The sequence below is a fragment of the Typopeltis vanoorti genome, chromosome 12 (assembly GCF_054136105.1).
Source record: "Typopeltis vanoorti isolate ZY-2024b chromosome 12, IOZ_Tvanoo_1.0, whole genome shotgun sequence".
Classification (NCBI taxonomy): Eukaryota; Metazoa; Arthropoda; class Arachnida; order Uropygi; family Thelyphonidae; genus Typopeltis; species Typopeltis vanoorti.
Genome location: NC_143560.1, coordinates 108,674,253 through 108,692,063, shown reverse-complemented (window position 1 = coordinate 108,692,063; position 17,811 = coordinate 108,674,253). Strand labels below are relative to the sequence as shown.

Genomic DNA, 17,811 nt, shown 5'->3' with positions numbered 1-17,811 from the left:
AAAGTTACTTAATTTTGGAAATTAAATATTTAGAAGATAATTAAGTTTTGGTTGTGTGTTAACTTTACCCTGGCCATTTTTAGTGGCTTCATAATACAGTCATCATAGTGAGAGCATTTGATTGGAAAGACCTTGGCATGATTCCCTTTGTAGTATAAAAGAAACATAAGTTTCTTTCATAAGTTCGCCAACTGGATGAACACAGTGATAATCTCTTGGGCCAGCTATCTCTGATCAGCTACCGGTGGAGATTGAACTGTTCATTTAGTCTCCAGAAGCTAGACCTCACCTATTCCCAATAAGGGAATTACATGCATTAGCTAGGTTAGCTTCATTGTTATTAATAATGGCACATAAAATTCAAAATAAGGATGCTATTGCTTCCAATGAAAAGAAGACAGTGTGTAAACTTATTACAATAGATACTATGATTAAAATTGTTAAATTTATTGATGATAGTGTATCGAACACAGAAAGGATGCAGGCTAAACTTACCTTGCACTACTGTTGTTACAGTTGTTAAAAACATAAAGTGAAAAGTGTTGCACCAGTTAATACAGTTTACAGTTAACTGTAAATTTCACAGTCTTATTGCCGAAATGGAATAACTTTTGATGTTGTAGATGGATGACCAAATTGGTTGGCATGTTCCTTTAAGCCAAGCTATTCCGAATAATGCAATAATCAAAGCACTCCAGAATCAGGGAGTTCCTGGCGAATAAATGGACCTCCTCCAGGAAATATACCACACTGCAACAACAACAAGTAGCAATAAAATATCAATGGAAAAAGGTGTCTGACAAGGGGAGACTCTATCACCCAAAATCTTTACAGCAGTCCTTCAAGAAATATTTAATAATATAAACTGGACAAACCTTGGTATAACAATTAATAACAGAAACTTAACATAAAGATATGCAGATGATATCATAATTTTTGCGAACACTCCAGAAGATCTTAATATAATGATAGAAAGACCTATATCATGAAAGCAGAAATGTCAGTCTAAAAATAAACAGAAAAAACTAAAATCATGTTTAATCATTTTGTAACACCAAAAAACATAATAATAGAGAACAAGTTCTTGGAAAGAGTCTCTTTGTATACATACTTATGTAATCTCATTGATCTAAACTGTGGACTCCAAAAGGAAATAAATAGGAGAGTTCAACTTGCCTGAGGTGCATTCAGAAAATTGAAAAGCATTTTTTCAAAACAATGTCTCACCCTGTTTAAAAAGGAAGACATTTAACCTGTGTATACTTCCAGTCATCACATATGGTTGTGAAACTTGGTCGCTAACAAAAGCACTGGCAAATAAACTAACAACAACTCAAAGAAAAATGGAGAGGTTGATGCTAGGCATCATATTAAAAGATAAGAAACGAAACAACTGGATAAGAAGTCAGACTCGCATCACTGACATCATTCTTCACCATAAGCGACTAAAATGGAAATGGGCCAGACATCTATCCGGGAGAGAAGATGCGCGATGGACCACTGTAGTAACGAACTGGATTCCAAAAGAAGGGAAACGAGGCCGAGGATGTACTAAAAGAATGTGGAATGATGAACTGGTGGACTATGATTTGCCCTGGTGTTGTACTATCCAGGTATTTGCTTCATATCAGTTCATATTAAAATTAAAAAAAATAATCACTAATAACTAAAAATAATGACTATCCAGGTTTGCTGGATGTGTATATACGTCCAGCAAAGAAATGGTACACTTACATTAATTTCATGGAATACATACAGCAGTTCCTGTTAGCTTTATATTCTAAGGAAAAAACAATGTATTTCAAATGGAAGCGGGAGGCCTCACAAATTTTTCAGCGGCCTCTAGTTTTTATATTATGAATTTAATATTTATAAATAAGTATTTTATTTTGCAACTATTATTATTATTATTATGGGCAACTCCAAGGAGTCCTTAGACTAATCAAGGGAGGCCCTAAACAACTATTCAACACACACAACAGACTCTGGCAACTTATTTCACTCGTTCACCACTTTTCAAGTAAAAAACATAGTTCTAACACCCTTGCTAACCACACTCTCTTGGACTAGGGGCCATCCAGTTTCCATGGATGGCCCCTAGTCCTCCCAACTATAACTATGCTTTTTTTTTTTTTTTATTATTCTCTGTGAGGAGTAAGGTTTTTCCATGTGTCCCTCCATAGAGAGTGAGGCCCCCAGCTTGCGCATCATGTGCCTAATGGTAAATGTGGCCCTGAATATATATATACACACACACACACATCTATATATATAGAACGATGATATATATGAAACTCCGTAGATATGGAGAAAATATGAGCGATATTCTGCACAGACTGATTCAGAATTTATGCTAATTATGAGCATTTCCAATTACCCCCCCCACCCTCTCTCTCTCCCATGAATTATAAAGAACTACTCTAATTTTCTACTGAAAGTTTTCACTAGACAGTCATCGATATCTATTTTTTCATTTTAACGTTTATTAAAATAAGAATATTGTTGTATTCGGCGAATTTTGCCGTATTTCTTTGTGGGTGGGTGTTGACATTATTCGCAGTTAAAAAAATAAGATATATAATAAACAAATTCAGTAGTGGAGTGTCAGTTTGTTTCTTAAAAAATTCAAATACTGACAATGTTACTGCGACTGGAAATAAATTTTTATATTTTCATCATCACAAACACTAGACAATAATCTTCTCTTCTCAGGAAACACTTTGGTCTCCGAAATACTAGACAGTAATGTTCTCAGCTGGAGGTAAAGGATAAAAGCTTAGATTACTCTCAATGCTATTGAGAAAGAATGGTTGTATTCATTCAGAAGTCGCACTAAACAGCCTCGAGCAGTTTCGAATTAATTCATCTATATTGATTGTAGATGCAATTTCATGCTCTATAGATATTATTATTATTATTAGACTAGTGAGTCATTCCTGAGCCATCGTAGAGCGAGTGTAATTTTTTTAAAGTTTTAATTTTGAGAAACTCGGGGAGAAAAATTGTGAAATTATGTAGGATCATCAGTGAGCAGCAGGACGGCTGGACTTATTTAATTTTTTGGTTTTTTAATTAGTAATCAAGATTTTACCAATTTTTTTCGAAGGTTGTAATTTTTCCCTGAAATATGTAGCAAAATCTGGCTCCCAGAAGTTTGCCTAATGGTAAAACCGGACCTTTGCATAAGAATCCAGCTTTTCTCTTTTTTTGTGGGAGAAGGACCCACCTATTAATCTGCTGATGTTAAAAAAATTTATTTTCAGTATCGTTCATAACACAATTGTTACGAACGAAAAGCACTTAGGTTAGGGAGCATACTCATGCATTTTATTGTACTAAAAGTACATAGCTATTTCAAAAATTGCCACCAATCTTAACTAGCTGAAATATCTTTTATAAATATGCAGTCATTTCTTGTTTGTACTGATATGTCAGATAATGATGATGATAATAATAATGATAAGAAAAGATGTGGTACTTTCATTGAGTGGAGATTTCAGAATGAAGTAATTTATAATGTACTTTCTTTGTGTGATTTTAGAAAAGTGCACATTATTATTTTCTGGCTATTAGTGTCAACTGAACATCGGAAATCATGGAAATGACTATAGTGGATTTGTAATGGTTTTGACCTCCTGACTTAGAAGAGTGAACCTGTGTTACTTTGGATTTCCTCAATTAGGAAATTCAAGCTAATATTTTGGTGATTTTCAAGATAGATGTATGCTTACAGCTTCAGATATACTGCTGCTGTTTGAGAACAACTCTTTTCATATATTTAGTACCTCTTTCTGCTTTTATGAATGTGATATATATATATATATATATATATATATATATATATGTGAAAATGTGACAACTCATAGGCCCTTGGGTAGGGCTCGAATTAGTGGAATATAACCAGCCTTTTCTTCAGACTGAGGAAGCAAATCAAGTTTTGACGAATATTATATATATCGTTATATATAACGATCACAGATGCTATGTGCTGAAAAAAAATGCAAATATAATACATGAGGGTTTATTTATTTTCATTTACAATATAAGAATAAAAATTTTGCCAATTGTTGCGAAGTAAACCAGCTAGATATAAGAGGCCTAAAATGCTTAGAAATTTCTGCTGTCAATTCGTTTTAACATCTCTTTCTCTTGAATACCATTTCGAAATGCACTATTGGACTTTTCATCTTAAAATACTTTTTCCAAAGCAATATAACAGCGAAGACAGTTTCACAGAGCACACTACACGTTTTGACTTATCTGGTTTGGGAATCATGTCCATTGAAGTAGTTAAGGATGTATGGATGACATATAACAACCCCCACCCCGCCCACTCTCCTTCAGATCAGTAATTAGAAGATTTACAATAAGACATTAGCATGTAGTGAAACGTTTTTCTTAGATCACATAATATTTTACTTATGGTATATTAATATTAATTCTTCCCTATATGCGGGAATAAAAGGCGTTAGCTGATTCCCCCCCCCCCCCCCACTAACACAATCGACATGACTACTTCAAATATCTTATTAGCAGGGATGCAATGTGTTTTTATTTATTTTTCGGAAACGAAAATTACAAGTGCGGCAAGCTTTTTTTACCCTCTAAAAAGCAAACATGCCGTGTGTGCTCGGCCGAATATGCATGTAAGCGACCGATCATAAACAGAGGCACATAAGCAAACATGCGACCGATCGTAACCAGAGGCACATGAGATCACGCCGCTATGCTAGTCTCCGACGGGGAGAGAGAGATACGAGCATCACAGTGACATCAATGTGATGTAACTTCAGCTTCATCCCCCTTCCGGAGATGTCACTTCTGGTAGCGAACGAAGACGAGGTGCCCGCTCACGCATTAATGCGTCCGCTGCAGTCTCCCATAGGTTACCATGTTAAAGAATCAGCCGTTTGAAGGGAAAGAGTCCGATTTTCGAAATGGATTAATTCCCAAACCAGAAATGAGCCCTAATTGTAATAAGTTATGCTATTCTCGCTGAAAGGTAACAAATTGCATGACATGCTAATATCGGAATTTAGCTTTGAGACAATCTTTATCACGCTTTGTCTTCATCCATTTAACCCCTACTTGTTTTACTATTTGGACCCTAGGTATACAATCAGCCATAACCTCCTGTAAATGCTCCTTGACCACTTCCCATGCTCTATCGACGTCCAGCCCTTGCAGTTGTACATGCCATGGCACTGATCCAAGCAATCTCCTAAGCTTGTCATACTTGCCAGCATGGTAATTCCACATATACCCTGTCTTAATCGAAAATTCCACACCTTTAGCCACCTTCCAGGTCAAGACCTTGTGATCACTCTCGCCAATAGATGGCATCATGGTCATATTCATTAGTCAAATTCTGAGATGCTATTACCAGGTCAAGCACTCTCTCACACCCCTAGTAATTTCAATTACACGCTGTCTCAGATAGTTATCCCTTAATAATTAATAAAATCCATTTCCTTCCTCACATGTGTCCTCTCCTCCTTCCAATCAATGTTACAATAGTTGAAATCCCCCATAATAATTACCCTCCTTCCACTCATTTCATCAATTTGTTTATGCATACTATCTCCATCATCTATTCCATCACCTGGTCTATAGCAGCACCCAGCTGTATATTTTATTCTGCCAGTCTCAATCTCACACCAAATAGCCTCAAATGAACTCCTTTCACTATTCTGCGATACAACTTCAATTCTCCTTGGCTGCAGTTCATCAGCTATCATCAATAACACCCCTCCCCCCATTTTATTCTCTCTGTCCCTCCTAAACACACTATAACCTATACATTCTATCCCACTAACTATATCATCTTACGTCAGCCATGTTTCACTAATGCGAATAACCTGTGGCCAGGACGAGCCAATCAAGGCCAAAAATTCTTCCTTCTTGTTCCTAATACTCCTGGCATTAGTATACATGAAATGCAGTGATCCCTTTGTCCCACCCCTATCTTGATGCGTTATTCTAAATGTCCCATTCCCATTTGTTGTCCTTAGTGCTGGCTCGGGTACATTATATACATTCTTACATCAACTGTCTCACTGATGTCCGCAAATATATATATATATATATATATATATATATATATATATATATATTTCTTTCATTACTAAAATACAAAGTATCTAAGAAGATCTTATCCTTATTGACACACTGTGTTAATTCCAGATACTTCAAATTTGAGAACACAATCTACAAACAAAATTCAATGCTAGCTATGGGAAACCCTTTATCTCCAGTGCTTGCTAACATCAACCTGGAAGATTTTCAGGAAAAGACTATCTCATGCTTCCCTTTAAAACCAAAGATTTGGAAACATTACATTGATGACATCTTTTTAATTTGGGAACATGACCTTGAATCCCTCCAGAACTTCCAAGACCACCTGAATAATATACATCCTAACATAAAGTTTACAACTGAGTTTGAAGTCAACAGTTCTATTTCTTTTCTGGATGTCAAACTCACCCATTCAGCAGGAAAATTCAGGATTTCCATTTACAGAAAACCTACCCATACGGACAGGTATCTTCACGCTCACTCTCACCATTATCCTCCACAGAAATTTGGGATCATTTCTACACTCGGACACTGGGCTTGCTCTCTTCTTTCTGACGAAGAACTCAACGAACTCAATCTCATTCTAATTACATTTCAACTAAATGGCTATTATATGAAGACTATCAACAAACTCCTGTTCAACCCTCTCCCTTGCTGCAATGAAGACACAGTTTTTAAAGGGAATATTTCTATTCCTAACATCAGCTCTGTCACACCAAAATTGGCAACGATTCTAAGAAAGTATAACATACCGGCTTTCTTCACGACTCTACCAAAGCTACGTTCCCTTTATGATTTTAGATTATATTTTAGATTATGATTATTCCTAAGAATCTAAAATAGCTCGGTGTCTGTCAGAATTTCTGCAATTGTTATAAACCATACTTTGGCCAGACGTTAAAATCAATTGAACTTCACATCAAGGAACATTAAAGAGACATAAATTATAAGAGAACATGAGCCTGTGCTTTATCTAGCCATGTCTTCATGGCTGATGATTCTGTCCTCAGTAAAATGTGCCTGAAGCAACCACTTTAAACTGCTAGAGGGTAGCGAAGTGAGGAGGGGTACCATCCTGCATAAAACTGTTGAATCCAGTTGGATAAGAGAGATGCATATTGTTGGCCATTAACAGTACAGCTAATGAGACCAGCAGGACTAAGCTCCTGAAAAAAAAAAGTCCAATAATTGAATTCTGCTGCAAAACCACACAAAACAGTGACCTTTGGCGAATGAAGCAGAATCTGTCCCTTGCCGTGTGGCAGTTGCCCAGATTCTGTAGTTGTGCATATTCACAATACCATTCAGATTGAAGTGAGTTTTGTCAGTCCAGAAAAATGTCCCATGGCCAGTCATTGTCCGGTTCAGTCCGATCAAGAAACTTCAGGGCAAATGTTTCTTGTGCACTCCTGTCAGGATTAAGCAATTGCTGAATGTGGGAAAGGATAACAGAGCAGAATTTGCCTTGCAACCTTGTGAATGATGCTTACAGGTTTGTCTAAAGGCCATGCAGTATGCTGCTTCCTACGAAATTTGCCATCCTTTCTTCCTCTAATGCTGTGGCTATTTCTCCACTGTCTGCTGTTTGATGGGTTTCCATCCTCTGCCATGTTTGACATCAAAGGAACCTGTGTCTGTTCCTACAAAATTTGCCATCCTTTCTTCCTCTAATGCTGTGGCTATTTCTCCACTGTCTGCTGTTTCATGGGTTTCCATCCTCTGCCATGTTTGACATCTAAGGAACTTGTGTCTTTAAATTTCTGGATCATTTTTCATAAACCATTTGCAGTCATAGCATCCAATTTTAATCCCTTTAATGTTTTGAATTTTTGCAATGCTGTCAAGGCACAGCTGTTATTTTGATAAAACAATTTCATGAGAAGTGCACAATCTTTTGGTAATGGTGACATTGTGCTTTAACATGTTGTCTGCTCACAGGCATTGAACTGACATTCCATGGTTACCTGTTTTATAAAGATTTCTTTTGAAGCATATATCATTGGGGTGATTTGCATAAATGGTATGACTGCAGTGTTTCACTGCATACCAGGAGAATCATACATAATGTATTACATTATGTATGATTGCAATTACATGTATCGGACTAGAACTAACAGTTTTTGCACAAAATAAAAGTCCATTGTTGCACACATCATAATATTTAACATGTGTGCAACATCATGTTAAATATTAAATCATTCCACTGAGCAGTTAATCACTCATTTACATCGTTTCGAAATGTGAACTTTAATTATAATCACCCTGTACATAAAAAGAAAAGCATAAGTGAAAATGCATTGTTCTGGGGATATCTATTAATCATTGGTGCAGTGGGAAAATCTGAAGGGAAGAAAACTGTTTACTATGATATATTTTGAATAATGAGAGGAAACTGGTAACTAGTTTGTTCAAAACACTTGACCAAAGACTAGAGACCGCAGATATGAGAGTCCTGAGAAAGATTAGAGGCGTGGACAGATGGCATCAATCGCAATATCATAATAAAAACGAGGATATTAGGAAAGAACTTGACCTTGTCAGCATCCAGGAATGCATTAGCAGAGCTAATCTCAGGTGGTATTGTCACTTAAACAGAATGGGCGAGGAAAGATTACCAAAACAAGTGTTCTCTATCAGGTTGGCAGGAAAACGATCCAAAGAAAACCAAGATATAGGTGGATTGATACAGTAAAAAGTGCCTTAGATGATAGAAATATGAGATCTGATAATGTTGGAGTCTTGACAAGTAACAGACTGATTTGGAGGAAAATTGTAGATAGAAAGTTAGTAATGATGTAAATCTTTCATGTAGTACTATCATATCCTGTACACCCCCTTAAGGGTACATGTCAGGAATTTGATGATGATGGTGTTTTCATTCTCTGTAGTACCTCTGCATTTGTCATATGTTCTGTCCATGAGATTTTCAGAGCTAGCACCACATTTCAAAAGGCCTCTATCTGTTGTCTTAGCCAGGTCTCACTTCCATATATGAAAACTGGCCAAAACTAATGTTCTTATCATTGTTATCATTCTCTTCTTTGTCTCTATACCGACAAACTTCTGAGCAGATCTTTATTTTTTCAGAAAAATAAAGATCAGCTCAGACATCGTTAGCTATGGTGATTCTTATTTTTATTTCTTTATCTTGTTTTCTATCCAGTAAAGTAGGTACCTAGATATTTGTATTCTGTTGTATGCTCAATTTTTATATTGTTTATGAATATTTCTGGTTTGGATCTATTCTCTTTTGAGATTCTCATAAATTGGGTCTTTTTTTGCATTTAAATGTAGGCCAAAATCTTCACCTTCAATTAGAAGGTGCAGTAATTTGATTAATTTGTTTTCTGCAATTAGAATGGTATCATCAGCATATCTAAGATTGTTGTATTTTATACCACATTCTGTATTTTGTTTTTAATCTTTTTTATCACTGTCTTAATGTAAATATTAAATAGACTTGGTGAATAGGGCTCTATGCCAGACATAATTAGATGGTTTGAAAATGAAGAATGATTACACAAGTATCTCCAAATCTTTCCATTACTGATGTTTAAGGTTGCTAGCTAATATTAGACAGGAGATCTACTGTGGAATAAGAGTAGCAGATAACTATTTTTGTGGTTGCTAATTAATTGTTGGGCCTCCAAGTAGTTGAAGATTTTAGCTGTTGATGACCTTCATTATTTTTGAATGAATTGTGATAAAGACAGTCAGATGATAGTTTGATAGCAGACTTATCTCCCTTTTGGGAAGTGGACTGAATACATTCTTTTCTTCCATGCTTGTGGTTAGATTCCAGACAAATATTGACACCTTGTTTAGATGATGATAATACAGGATGGTAGTTAATTCTGTACAGATTTTAAGCCCATTTGAAGGACACCATCAGTACTAGGAGAGTTGTTGGTAGCTAAACTATTAATAGTTTGTATTTCTGGTAGGTATCGATTTGAGTTGAGGAGCTATACAATGGTTAGAACAAGAATGATGCTAGGTGGCTATCCTTATTTCTAGGTGATATTTATAGTGACATTATATTAATGTCAGAGAGGCAGAAGTATGGAAGAACTGAAATTGAGGGATACTTATCTGCATCAGTAGAGCTATTGGTATCTAAGCTATTAAGGATGTTTTTTTTTCAGTCTTTTTTGATGGTACTTGATTTGCTTTTGTCATCTATACAGCAGTTTCAGACAATGATGTCAGGAGATCAGCCTTATTTGAGTGACGTTATCTGGTTGTGAGAGAGGTAGAAACATGAAAGAAAAGAAGTTGTATCTGATAATCTTGGCAAGGAATCACCTATTCAATGCCATTTAAGCAGAATGCATTCTTTCTATATTTGAATTGTTCAAAGTTGATCTTGGATATGTTGATAGTTTTTTTACACTTATTATGCGCTGGAGTGTAGGGCAAATGACAAGCTATTGTTTTTCCCTTGAGCCAACTGAGATATCCTGCATTTTTCCTCAACTGTTTAGGCATTTTTTTGAAGAACCAAGGCAATGGATGGCAGTTGGGAATTCTGGGTATATTGGGTGGTGCAGACCTTATATTCTAGTAAGGATTATTTCAGTTCGTAAGTCAGAGCAGCTGTTCGAATTATGGTAACGGTAATCATACTATGGAAAGGAAGAGTAAAAGTCATGTAAGTCATCTCATTTCTCTCTGTAATAGTACCATCATAATCATCAAATTCCTGCCGTGTACAGGATATGATAGTACTACATGAAAACTTGACATCATTACTAACTTCCTATCTACAATTTTCCTCCAAATCAGTCTGTTACTTGTCAAGACTCCAACATTATCAGATCTTATATTTCTATCTTCTAAGGCACTTTGTACCGTATCAATCCACCTATATCTTGGTCTACCTCTGGGTTGTTTTCCTGCCAACCTGGCAGAGAACACTTGTTTTGCTAATCTTTCCTCGCTCATTCTATTTAAGTGACCATACCACCTGAGATTAGCTCTGCTAACGCATTCCTGGATGCTGACAATGTCAAGTTCTTTCCTAATATCCTCGTTTTTAATATGATATTGCCATTGATGCCATCTGTTCGTGCCTCTAATCTTTCTCAGGACTCTCATATCTGTTGTCTCGAATCTTTGGTCAAGTGTTTTACTTCTGACCCAGCTCTCAGATCCATAAGTTAAAACTGGTTTGAACACTGTCTTGTATAGAGCTAATTTAGGGTTCTGACTAATTTCTCTCTTATTCCATATGAATTTATTCAATTGACTTCCCACCATACCAGCTTTGTTGATTCTGTTGTCTATTTCCATATTTAATTTACCATCTTCACTAAAAATCGTGCCTAAGTAGCTGAAATGTTGTACTTGTTCCACAGGTTCCCAGTTCACAACACAGTTGATATTTTCAACAATTCTACCTATTTTCATTGTCTTTGTCTTGTTATTGCTGACCTTCATACCATATCTGTTACAACAGTAATTCAATTCAGTCAGGGAATCTTGCAGACTTGTAGCGGATTTTGAAGTATAACATTGTCCACATAAAGCAAAGAGCTGACATTAACATTTCAATTTTGATATCAGGTTTAATACCACTTTCCTTCATAATGTGATCCATATAGATAATAAATAACAGAGGGGATAATGTACATCCTTGTCTGACACAAAATTTAACATTAAACCACCTTCCTGTACATCCTTCAATTCTAACTGCTGACTTACAACTCAAAAAAAGACTAAGTATTGCTTGATATAATACCCACTAACAGCATACAGTTGTGGTGTTTTGAATAGCTTCTCACTTGGCACCTTGTCATATGCTTTTTCCACATCTACAAAACTTAAATACAGATCTTTGTTATATTCCCATGCTTTCTCGACAATTTTTCGTAAAGTGAAAATCTGATACCGGCAGCCTCTGTTTGGCCTGAATCTAGCTTGTTCTTCGTCAAGCTTCTCTTCCACAATTCTTCTCAACCGTTTCTCAAGTATACTTGCATAGATCTTGAAATACCTCTGTAATTCTCACATTCAGTTTTATTTCCCGTTTTATATATGGGTACTGTGAGAGCTCTACTCCAATCATTGGGAATTTGTCCCTCTGTCCAGGCCTTTTGAACTGTGCAGTGCAGCCACTGTAAGACTTTTATACCTCTATACTTCAGCATTTCTGGTTGAATATCATCTACTCCAGCTGCCTTTCCACATTTCAGACTTTTAATGGCTTTTTCTACTTCAAGTATGGATGTGTTCCTGATTGCATGCCTGGTTAGTGTTTTTTACCACTGTGCTGTCACTGCTTGTTTCATTAACAATTTTTCGAAATAATTACTCCAAACATCAAGGATATCTTTTTCTCCAGTTTTCATGTCACCTTTATCATCTCTTATTCCTTTTACAACATTCTTTCTTCCATTACTGAGCTTCTTCAACAACCTCCAGAATATCTTGCCACCCTCTTGATATTTATTTTCTATATTCTTATCAAAGTCTTCCCATGACTTTTATTTAGCTAGTTTTACTCAATGTTTAGCTTTCTTGCATTTGTCTCTGTATTCTCTAAGAGCACAAGCTGACTTATTTACCAGGAACTTTTGATATGCTTTCTTCTTTTCCTTCACTGCCTCTTTAACTTCCTGTGTCCACCATGGAGTTCTGATTTTTCTATCCTTGCAGACAACCTCACCACATACCTCTCTGGCTGAATCAATCAGGGTTTGTTTCAAGGCTTGCCACCGAATCTCCAAGGTTTGATTCCTGTTCTCAAACTCTTTCTTTTTTTCTTCAGTAATGTTGGTGTATTTTAGTCTACAGACTCTAAACTGAGAGCTGCTCATCTTTTATTCGCTTTAAAACTTTCTTACATGTTCTTCTTTTCAAAATGAAATTCAATTTTATCCTGCTCAAGACTAAATAGTGATCACTTCTAATTTCAAATCTTCTGTACACCTGGTGTCCTGCACTGGGGAAAAAACATCACTATCAGCATAGTCAATGAGACTTTTCTTATTCCTTGCCTCTTCTCTCCATGTGAATTTGTGCACATTTTTATGTTGGAACATGGTGTTAGTAATAACCAGTCCATATCCTGAGCAGAAATCCAACAGGCATTTGCCATTATTATTGGCTTTTCTCTTTTCTCCAAATTTTCCCAAAATATTTTTGCATGTCTGACAATCATTTCCTACTCTGCTATTTAGATCCCCAACAAGGACCAACTTTTCCTTTTTCATTGTGTCAGTTGCTTTCTCTAAAGCCTCAAAAAATTCCTCCACTTGTACATTAGTAGAGCCTTCTGTGGGACCATAGGCACAAATAAGTCTCATTGTCCATTTCCCCATTCTGATATTTGCCCACATCACTCTACTTGCGACTGCCTGCCATTCAAGAAAATTAGCTTCATATTTAGTGTTGAACGCTACGGCTACTCCTTCTTTTCCTTGATTGTCATTGCCTGAGTATAACATTTTGTATTTATTGCTCAGAAAGATCTCACCAGTTTTTGTGTTTCTTGTTTCAGTCATCCCTATTATTTCGATCTGGTACTTATCTAATTCCTCAGCTAGCTCCATTTCTTTGCCATTCATGCTTAGTATGTTGATAGTACCAATGTTTAACTCTGGTGATGTTGTGTTGGGGTGTGTTTTCAGATTTATTCCATTAGCTGAATTTTTTCTATTTGCCCTGGTTCCCTGGCAAAAACAACTGGGCCTTGTTTAACTGGGCAATGCACCAGCCGGCATGAAATTCTGTCATGTTGTACCATTATTTAATTTTGTGGTTTAAGCCAATAAGAATACAATTAGTTTGGCTAAATCCCAAATTGCCAGCCCATCCTCTTTTGTTCAGTATCCAGGTAGATACCTAACAGGGTATACCATGAGAAGGTGAGGATTGGACATTAGGTCAGAATCCCTGGTTGGTTCTCCGCATTCCTTTAAAGGCTATGTGGAGTTCTCCTCTTAGTTATACAGCTTTGACCCTTACCAAAGGACATAAAACTGTTGCGAATGGCTAGGTGAATGACATTATATAGTAAAACAAAAATGAGAAATGGCCCAGAATGTTGGGAGGATAGTGAGGATTAACTGCTATTCTGTTATGTACACTGATAATTTGTGTAAACTCATTGCTATCTTCAAATACCATGGCATTTAAGACCGATTAGTGTAATTGGTGAATCAAAGCTAGTTGTGAAGTACTCAAGTAATCACAGCATTTCTTAGTAATTTGTACCGCAGAAAATCGTCCTTCAGAGATAAATAATCAAGGAACTCTGCAGTGATTATTAGAATTTGGAGAATTATAACGATAGCAAATTAATTCAAGTGCATCATAGGAATTTTGAACCAGAGCAGACCAAAAAAGAGGTTTTCATTCTCTGATCATGCAAAGTGTAGTTTATGAAACCCTCACCCCACCTTACTAGCATTTGAAGTTCTGTAAGAAATAGTAAGTCATATACATGTTAGTGGTGGTGGACATCATTTGTTTGTGATTTTTTGCCATTCTTTGTGGGATTTCCTCTCAAATTACAAAGAACAGGCAAAACTAGAGAAAACTGATTAGCATCATATGCAATCTATGTTTGACTGAAACAGTCAAACATAGATTGCATCATATGCAAGTTTGACTGTTTCAGTCTATGTTTGACTGAAACAGTTTGTGAAAAAAGATACTTCTTTGGCATTATTAAAAAAATAAAATTAAGTTTGCACTAATTTGAAAAATTGAGTCCTATTGTGTTCTGCCTTGTTGGAGAGGAATGCTTTTGATAGTATGTATTTGTCAACCACTGCCAGTAATTACCATTGACTTTCACTATTGCCACTTGAACTCTGGAGAGTTTTTCTATTGTGTACGTTTAGAATAGCATTGTTCCTATTTTCTGAGATTTTGTCAGGACTTTCCAGTAGTTTGTTATAGGAAGTGTTTGTTTGAAATGTGTTTACTGTATTAAGAGCTGACTATTACCTCATTTTGTCTGTTCGCCTTCCCGACCTGTATCTTGTAGTCTTTCTATATAATATAGCCTTGTCACATTTATTTGTTCCTTAGAAAGCGCATATTCACATCTGGGCTATGTTTGTTCTTGATTTGTGAATCTTAAAAATTCATATATATGTTGATTATTTTCTTTAAGAATAATAAAAATAGCTATTTTTCAAGAGCATCACAATCCTGCACCAGGTCACTAATTTTTATTTGGTTTCATTTGTACTGGCCCCTGTTTTTAATAAGTTTGATAATAATAAAAGTATATTATCAAACCCTGGCCCCTGTTTGATAATAATAAAAGTATAATAAAAATCATGCTAATATAACAGTTAACATTGTGGGTAAAGCACTCAAAATATCCTTGCATTCATATTTTAAAATCAGTACCAAAAATATCTGCATCGCAAAGATTTAAAATGTCTTAATTGATGCTAATTGCAAATCCATAGTACTTAATTCTCACTCAGAGATTGATAGAGAGAGAGAGAGAAGTGACAATTGAATCAATATCTTTACTTCTACCTCCACAGGATGTAAATAGGGCATGCATGCATGTGTAGGTGGGTGCATGCAGTTATACAGAATGTATTTCAGACACAGTTCATGGACAATTGTATAATTTATTTGAATTAAAGGCTTCACTGTACATTAAAAATAAATAAATAGTTCACTGATAAAATGAACAGGAAGAAGACATAAAAAATAGAACTATATATTAAGAGAAATATATATGATGGATAAAAAATATACGATGAATAAACTTTTCTGATCTGATGGAAAGAACAAGGGATGGATAGATGGAGAGAAGAACATACAGAACAAAGAATCAAAGATGTTTAGATAGAGCTTGAATCCTTTTAGATGAATATACAAAGGTTTCTGTGTTTTAGCAGTACTTCAGTTAATTTTTGGTATTAAGACCACAGGTTTCTAAATGTTGTTTTATCATGATTGCAACATTAAAGTGGCTTTATGTATAAGATCCTGGCAATCTTATACATAAAGTCCACCAAAACCTCCACATCAGCCCATGAAAAAACTGGTATGAAATTCATTGCTCTTGTGGCATTTGTTATACAGACCAGACAGTAAGGTCTGGGGGAGATTTGCATGTCTGAAGACGTAAATAATGTTAAAAAAAGAAAATAGCATGAATCAAGATTAGTCTTCCATACAATAAACAGAGGCCACCAAGTAGTTTGGCAAGAAATAGACATGCCATATATTGATCATAATTGTTTTAGAAGAAAGTTTAAAGAACCCTCAGAAATGCTCCAGAACCCCACACCACATAATAAAAACCATGACTTAAGCCTCCTCCAAGTTTGTCTTCTTTCATCAAAAATCTAACAACTGCGGACATGGGATGTAACACTCATCATAGTACTGAATGCGACAGCAAACACAATGAGTATTGTTATAATGCATATAGAATAATTAATATAACAAGTTTTTTCTAGTCACTTGTTTGTATGTATTAACTGTGAAGTCCTGATAACATCTATGTGTAATTAATTTTTTCTAGTCTTTTTTTTTAATAAGTTTTGGGTTTTTTTTTTTTTAGATTAAAAGGATTCGATTTTTTCAGTTAATTTTTTTAAAATTTTTATAAGTTTTGGTATCCCTGATGATGTAAGTCCAGCAGCTTATGAAACTTGTTAGGTTATATTGCTTATTTTATTAAATCCGTTATATGTTTAGAAGGATGTGGTCTCAGAATCAAAAATTAACTGAAAAAATCAGATCCTTTTAATCTAAAAAAAAAGAAATCGGCTAACACCTTGTATTCCCGCATAGGAAGCAGGCGAGGCCGTTTTAGCCCTATCTGACTTTTGGAGACCGAGTGGACGGTTCTATCTCCACTGGTACCCAATCAGAGATATCTGGCTATCATTAATTAGTGGCACGCAATGAAGAGATGTCTCAACAAGTGGCTCCATCTCGTGGTCCCTAACCTAAACACAATATATTTAATGTCTGAAATAGTGTGGGTTCTACAGTAGATTTTCTTGAGTTTATGGGACAAAAAACCCCAAGTTTTTCAGGAGAAAAAACCCGCTTGCTCTTGTTTAGTCTATCATGTTGAATTATTTTTACTTAGTGCATGTTGCTGTCGATTAATAATTGTAAATAAATATTTTTCTGTTTTATGCATAATTCTACATTTTAAAAATTTTTTTTATTTATTTTATTTTTTTATCGTACTTGGGTATTCTGTGTGATTATTTAACTAATAAAACCAATTTTATTAGTTAAACAATGTTGGTTCTGTGTACCTTTGATTGGCTTCTTCATATGAAACTGTTCTTGGTGTTCTAAGCAGTGACTGTGCACATTCCATAAACATAGATGTCTTGTTTGTCATTTTCAACACCCTTGCAATATAGCTCCTGAATTTGAGTTCCCTCTCCACCATTGCATCAAGATCTCTTAGCGCATTTAGTTTCTTGGTGCAAATTCTCTTTAAGCCTTCTTGGATTTTATCCTCTTCGATCTACATTCTGTTAGTTACTTCATTCATCGTTCTTTTTTGTATTCTTCATTGTTGTTGTTGTTCTGGAACTTTTCAGAAGAAATTTTGGTTCCAAAACATTTTTAACATCCACATTTTTTGTCTTTTCTTGTTTTTGTGAGCATTATCCACAGAGTTTTGAGGGCTTATCTCTTTGTTAGTCTTTGTGACTTGGCAGCATAAAACAAAATAGATAAAAAGTAACTTCCATTTATTAAAAACTGACACTTGAGGGTGGGATGGGG

General features: G+C 35.5%; 1 protein-coding gene across 1 annotated transcript in view; it reads left to right on the top strand.

Moving 5' to 3' along the window:
- LOC150101127 (DGAT1/2-independent enzyme synthesizing storage lipids) overlaps nt 1-17,811 on the top strand; it is a 152,308-nt gene that overhangs the window by 90,290 nt on the left and 44,207 nt on the right. The gene's annotated exons all lie outside the window — the stretch shown is intronic.